The following is a 7,598-nucleotide window of genomic DNA, read 5'->3' as shown; positions in this document are numbered from 1 at the left end:
TCCTGTTGCGATAATACATGACGAAGCCTATTCTGTGCCCGTTCTTGCCTTTTACGCAGGGGATGAATTCATGAAAAAATCCGGTGTCTGATAGTACGATTTGTTCACTATGGGCCTTCGTAACATTCTCAGAATATCATTTCTGGCAAGGTATCTTACATCACATTTTATCACGTCAAGCTCGTGAAGCACCTGTTGTCCTAGGTCATGTTCAGGGTAACGTCACTATATTTCATTTTAAAGCATTTACGTTTCTCTTCGGAAGCACAAGGAACAACTTGTGAGTCATCAATTTGAGAAGAAGAAAAAGGCTTGTGATTCCTTTGCTAGACTTGCGATGTTCTTGCTACACGCATTATCATGCTCTATGAGTTTCAATGCAGCGCTCCCAGCGGCAAAGCAAGCGTTTCGCGGCTTCACCGAAGCTCTGAATGGGATTGGGTTTGCCATATCAAAGTACAGCAGATCCCAGTGGGGACCGCGATGGTTAGCAGCGCCCACAAGGGTCATCATTCGCTTAAGGAGACGACCAGAAGTCACTTGGGCGAGGTCTGTGGGGAGCGGAGCGAGCTTCAGCTGCTCGGTGATACTGTCAGCCAGAGTTTCTGCCACAACAGTGGCGCGATGAGGCGGAGCGTGTGGTGGAGAAGGAATCAGGAGCGTATATTCCCTGCACGGTGCTTGGCGATGGCCGGAAGGGGACGACTTTTCGGGACGGTTTCCTTGAACGGACCAAAGTTAATGCTTTCTTTGGGAACTGGGTATGGTAATGTTGTGCCCCGGGGTCACAAAATACAGTATGCATCACCTTTGAGGAGAACGTCTGCACACGATTTTTTGGGAGATAGAGAATATGTGTGTTTCCAGTGCATGGACTGCCTCTTAGTCTCTGAGCTTAACAGCGGAAAACCGACTTATATCTGCAGTGACCATTGACTCCAGAAACCAGTCACGCCCCTCTGCGTAACCCAGTCGACATCCTGTGCCGCTTTGAGCTTCCGCTCCTTCCGCTACATTCCGCAGATAGCTGTTACGGCACCTCCTTTAGGCGGCTTTGGACGTCTTCAGGTGACCGCGAATGACGTGCTGGAATGTTCCGCTGGTCGTACCGAGGTTCTGACCCATGTGGTCGATGTTCACGCGCTGATGTTCCATTATCATAGCCTCCACGTGGGCCACGTGAGTGGGGTCAGTCTGCGCTGCGGGTCTCCCGGAGCGTGGCGAGCTCCGCGCGCTCTTCATATCCTCCTCCAACTTCGGCATCCACTTACGCACCATGGACCCGGGGCATTGAGTCATCGCCATAAATTTCTAAAAGCTCTTTGTGAATTTCAAAGGTCGTCTTCTTCTGCAACGTTATGAATCTCTCGTCAAATACTGCTGTTCTCTTATAGCGCTCGTCATTTTCCAATCAGCGCCTAAACGAAAATACATTCCGGGTAATATGCCAAATATGCCTTCTAAATAGCGCTGTATCTCTCAAACCAAGAAAGATAGGCCATTGACATATTCCGTGTGCAAATAAAATGCGTAACATTTTAGCTTCGACAACAGAAACACGTGACACACCACGTGGTTCCTTTACAACAGCTAAACGAACTTGCTTTTGAAATGCCCCTTGCACCCACGATCAAAACACCATAGGGCGGGGATCATGTCCCCCACCCCACCCTCATTCCTATCACCGCGAAAGCACAGCTGTCTGTCTTCATGGTAACGCCACACATAACACGTACGGATAAGGTCAGTCTGCTGTACCTGTGAGCTATAAGACTGACGTCATTTGGGACACCCGGGCTGTCGCCATGGCCTGTTGTTTTGGACACTCGGGCTATCGCCATAGCCTGTTGTTGCATACTACCCCTCACCGTTGAATCCGCGACAAACTGCGTGAAACAGGCGGCAAGAGCCGTCCACGGCCCATTGTAAGCACCTTCGTCGCGTTCAGAGCTCTGAGGCGCCCGCATGGAGCCCAGTCATGCCACGGCTCGTGAGACCACGTGTCACGTGACTCGTGACGCCACCTGTCACGTATGTCTGGGTCGGTGGTTTTTCGCCGTTTTTACTTCTGGGAGCAATGGTAACAGCGCGACATATGGTCAGAACCAGCCGTGGGCAGCATGTGGATCCGCGGCCGAGAATGGTCCACTACGTCCGCCTAACAGCTGCAGTGTTAACTTACTCGCACTGCTCGGAACAAGCCCCCCATGGGAAGAGGGCCGCCCCAGAGACAGCCTGGGGCCAGAATACTTAGTGCGCGCTCGTGTACATACTTCACAATATTCATGTTAGACGTTTGAAACTCTGAGCGGTGCTCCTGACCCCCACAACCCCAACGGATTCTCCAGCAAAGAACAATCAGACTGAATCCGTTCCTTCCATGCAGCTCTCTTGGCTAGCCAAGACTACAGCAAATGGCCCGACATTAGCAGGCAACTACCAAACACGAAGCATCATGCACCACGTCACCACACAATGATGACAGACCACTCAGACACGACAGCCCATTCAGACACGACAGACAATTCAGACACGACAGTCCATTTAGACACGTCAGCCCATTCAGACACGACAGACCATTCAGACACGACAGCCCATTCAGACACGTTTCGTTAAGAAATGAGTCAGCAGGTCCTCTGTTGATCATGTTGGGGTACATTTATGACGCGGACTAGTGATGGGTCGTGTCGGAGCCATCTTTTCTGATGAATAAACCCGTCAAGAATGTCACGTAGTTTGCACATTTTTGCCATAAAACACTTATGTTTATCAATTTACTTACGTAACGTTCGGTTCAGCTCAGTTCAGTTTGGCTCGGTTCAGTTCAGCGTTTGCTGAGCTGGGCTGTCTGTACGCAGGAAGCGACACGGCAGGGGCAGACGGGCAGTTGCCTTTTCCCTGCCTGTCGACAGGGGAGCAAAAGTATGTTATTGCCTCTCCGCCAAAAACAAAAAAAAAATGTGACGCCTGTTTTTCCGAATTAAAGACGTTGTACCTACACGTGGAGTGCAAACATTCGGATCAATGGGGCTCCCATAGCTGAGCTATAGAGTAATGAATCAGGCTCAGAAGGTCCTTTGGTACCTGGCACCTGGAGACCTTTAGTACTTGGCACCTGGAGACCTTTGGTACCTGGCACCTGGAGACCTTTGGTACCTGGCACCTGGAGACCTTTGGTACCTGGCACCTGGAGACCTTTGGTACCTGGCACCTGGAGACCTTTGGTACCTGGCACCTGGAGACCTTTGGTACCTGGCACCTGGAGACCTTTGGTACCTGGAGACCCATTCTCTGGGTCCTGATGTCACCTTTAGAAATAAAGTAGACAATGCCTAATGGTCAGGTGGCTCACTGTGGAGGGTGCCGACAGTTAAGTGGTCAACGCATCTTTGTTGAACCTCTGCGCGTCTGTGATACCAGTGGTACGGGGTTCGATTCCCTGAGATGCCCGCCCTTCCTGCCAGGGTGATGAGCGGCAGACGACGCCATGTAGTCTCAGCAGCTGAGTACGTCGTAAAGCCCCAGCGACGACGAGGCCCAATGTGGTGATACGGAGGCCTTTTTGCTGGTTCGAGGGGCGACCGTCACACACTAGAAGGCCCCTGTTCTGGCTTAGGAGACGTCTTCCATATGCAGGGGGCCACATTTCTGGACCAGGCGGTCCCTTTCATGCCTCAGATGGCCACGGTTCCTGATCAGGACACCTCGTTTTGGGAAAGCGAGGCCCCTTGGATAGATTTCAAGGCCCCTTTTGTGAATCTTAAACATCCTGTTCTGGATGAGGAGGCCAGCCTATGCATCAGGAGACCCCTTTCTGGAACGGGAATCCTGTTGTAGATTAGTGAGACAGATTGCTGGAACAGGAACCCTGCTCTAGGTTGGAGAGTCCCTTGGCTGTATAGTTAGAAGATCTCCATTTATTTTTTAACTGCCGACATTTATTTTGCTTGAATGTGATGCAAGGAACAGTCTGATAAGTGGACACAGGCCCTCAGTACCCCCCTCCCCTTGAATACGATACCGCGTAGGAAGCCCCCAGTGAGAAGGCCCATCTTGTCCAAGAAGCCCCTGTAAAATCCTGCTCCCCAATGCAACACACATGGCGCTGCCTCTGGCTGCACGTGCTCCGAATCCACCACACAATGGCGGCCGACCCACCACATTATGTCAGTCGATCCACCACATAATGTCAGCCGATCCACCACATGATGGCCCATCCAGATCAGCCAGCCGACATGTTCATGTTAGCAGGGCCAAGCAGTAAGCACCACCCAGGACTTGTATCTGCCCGTTACCGCTGAATGACAAATGCAGTCCCTTCTCCTAGATTACGTCCTTAACAAAATGCGATTTAGTGCATGGACTACGGATCACTGTGTCGCGGGGTTTGCGGTACATTGGTTATGGCTATTTGGATCAGGGTTCTTGCGGCCAGTAATGATCATTTCAGGGCTATGGGATGGAGGAAAATAAAAATGGTGGTGAGGGACTAAGTGCTCCTGGGAAACCATCCGCCGAGACTTAGCGCGCACAGGATGTAGTTCCTGACGCTCATGCGGGCACCACCAGGTGGCTCTTCGACCGATTCGTGGCTGGCGCATGCAAGCTGCCCCAGGCAGGTGGGGCGTCGCGGGAATGCAGGAAAAAGAGAGAAGCAACTTTAAAGGATGGATGAAGTGCGGTAGCAGAGCGGCATGAGGACCCTATCTGAGGCCCGACAGCTCGTTGCGACTTGTTCCAGCTTGTTTTCCACAGGTGCAGCACGCTCCTGAATTTTCCCATGTTTGACAGGAGCACCACGCCGAACCGCTCTAATCCCGATCCCCACCAGCCACACGTGACACGTGATACACCGAGCGCGCCGCCCTGAGCGCAATCCCGATCCCTACCAGCCACACGTGACACGTGATACACCGAGCGCGCCGCCCTGAGCGCCACTGACCCCGCCTCTGTTCTGCAGACGTTTCCGTCGGCGGACTCCCGCCTCAGGCGCGTGCGGTCCCCATGCGTGGGACGTGTGTCAGCGGCTGGCTGGCCCTCTGCTGCTGGCTGTGCTCGGTGGCGCGGCATGGCTCGGAGGGCAGACAGAGCGCCAACGCAGGCTTCGGCGCCGGCGGCAAGTTGGCCAGGGACGCCTGGCTCAAAGATCTACTCAAGTACGACTTCGAAAAACGCACCTGGAATGTGAACATTGCCCACAACTCGGTCGGAAACAGACCTGACGCTGGGAAGAAAGCAACGAAGGACGAGAAGAGGACGCCTAACTCTTATTTCACCAGGAGAGCCGGACTGTCCGGGTTCGATCAGGGCGAGTATGTGCAGAAGGTGAACGACTACTTCACCGACATGCAGTGGGAGTACACGACGAAGGCAGAAGAAACGGCCTCCAATCATTGGAATCCCAGCAACGAAGGTCAGGCTGTCGGAGCTTCTGAATTCCTGGAGGAATTACCAGGTCCAGGCGAGAAAATATACCCCCAAGATAATATCTTAAATGAGGAGTTGGATAGCAAGAACAGCCAGGAAAATCAACATCGACGAGATTTTGAGGCAAATAATCACAAAACGTATGGAAAACATCACGGGAAACATTATGATGTTACCACCACAGGACAAAACCTAAAATACCCCAAACACCAAAATATTCTTTCGGATGCGCGAAATCATTACAACACCCAGCCCATGATGAAGCCCATTCATCTTGAAACCATGCATCGGAAGGAACATATTAACGATTTATGGTCCAATACAATCTCAGATCAGCATGAACTGAAAATAAGTCAACACGCTGCTTACCCAAACCAGAAGCGTCCGCCCCCAGATCGCGTATTGCATCAGCTCGAACACGGCTTGCCCGAACGCACGCCAAACTTCCATCCCAACCAAGACGACTTGAAACAAGAACAGCAGAGTTTACGACCACATCAGCAAAACCTATACTTTGAACACCATAAACCGCCATTCGACCAACCAAACCAACATTTTAAGCCTCCAAACCCGAATCTTGATCAGCACATCGCGCACTCAGTGCCTCATAGCACATACTCGGATGAACTTAGCCAGCACCTCCCGCCCGACAACCCCATGCGGCCGCATCAGCAGCAGGGCCAGTACCCAGCTCTCTCGGATGCTGACAGCGTCTCTCAGGGTCCGCAGCAGTGGCCCGCCAGCCCGTACTGGACGCCACCCAGCCCCGCTGACCGTGTCAAGCCGGCGTCCAGAAGGCGGCCGCTGCTGCCGCTGCTGGCGCTCGGTGGCACCCTGCTGGCCGGCACCATGGCCGTCGTGGCCTACCTGCTCTACCTGACGCCGCCCACGCTCGTCACCTACAGCAAGCGGCAGCGCAGCGCCGGTGACGCCGACTGGCTGGCGCCGCCGTTCGAGCTAGGCCAGCTGACGTCCGAGCTGGCGCAGCTGGCGCAGGCGCTGGCCGAGGCCGAGCTGGTGGCGCTGCGTCTGGGCGACGGCAGTGCGCGACGCTGGCACCGCTGCCAGCCGCTCCACCTCTGCCGCGCATTGGTGGAGGGCGCCCTCCTGCGACGCGAGCCCGTCTGGAGGAGGTGAGGTGACCATGGTGGGGGGGGGGGGGGGGGGTAGTGTCCTGCAGCGCGAGGCCGTCTGGAGCGGGTGGGGTGACCACCTGTGACGATGGCACGCACAAACAACGCCAGTTGCTTGCCGAATGCGGTTCTTGAAATGTGCAATGGAACAATAGTTGTCTCACACATTTGAGGGTGTGGTTGCATTGGGTTACATTTATAAAATAGCAGTGCATTGATCGAGGTCCTCGTGGATAATTCTCCAGCCATATGCATTTTGAGCCGTGCACAAGCTGCAGCGAATCGTTGAATTAGCACGAAATAAGATGACATAGTAGTGGATCTTTGTCTCAAATGCCGTCTCCAGACACCTCGCCGGCGGGCTATGGCCTTAATTTGACCTGCTGATTTCCTACGTTCGGAGCCGTCGGTCTATGACCTTGATCTGACCTGCTGACCCTCCAGGTACATCTGCGCGGCGCCCTGGCTCTGGACGCCCGGAGCCGGCGGTCTATGACCTTGATCTGACCTGCTGATCTTCTAGGTAGATCCGCGCGGCGCCCTGGCTTCGGACGCCCGGAGTCGGCGGTCTATGACCTTGATCTGACCTGCTGATCTTCTAGGTAGATCTGAGCGGCGCCCTGGCTTTGGACGCCCGGAGTCGGCGGTCTATGACCTTGATCTGATCTGCTGATCTTCTAGGTAGATCTGCGCGGCGCCCTGGCTTTGGACGCCCGGAGTCGACCGTCTATGACCTTGATCTGACCTGCTGATCTTCCAGGTACATCCGCGCGGCGCCCTGGCTCTGGACGTTCGGCCTGGGAGCCGACGTCGCTGAGCGACTACAGCAGCTGACGCAGCTGCACGGCTTCAAGTCCTGTCGCCGCCACTTCGAGTCGTGCGATGACTCGCGGTCGACGGAAGACGCCACGGGCTAGACAGTGGTGTTGGTGCGCGGGGGCCGCACTGGCGTCCGTCGGACCGACGAGGACATGGCGTTGGCGAGTGTTGGTCCGGCCGCCGTCGGTGCAGACGTGAGATGACGGTGCCACCCGCGGG

Source organism: Pollicipes pollicipes, unplaced genomic scaffold, assembly GCF_011947565.3.
Source record: "Pollicipes pollicipes isolate AB1234 unplaced genomic scaffold, Ppol_2.1 Scaffold_4295;HRSCAF=5057_pilon_pilon_pilon, whole genome shotgun sequence".
Lineage (NCBI taxonomy): Eukaryota > Metazoa > Arthropoda > Thecostraca > Pollicipedomorpha > Pollicipedidae > Pollicipes > Pollicipes pollicipes.
This window is presented reverse-complemented; position numbering follows the sequence as displayed.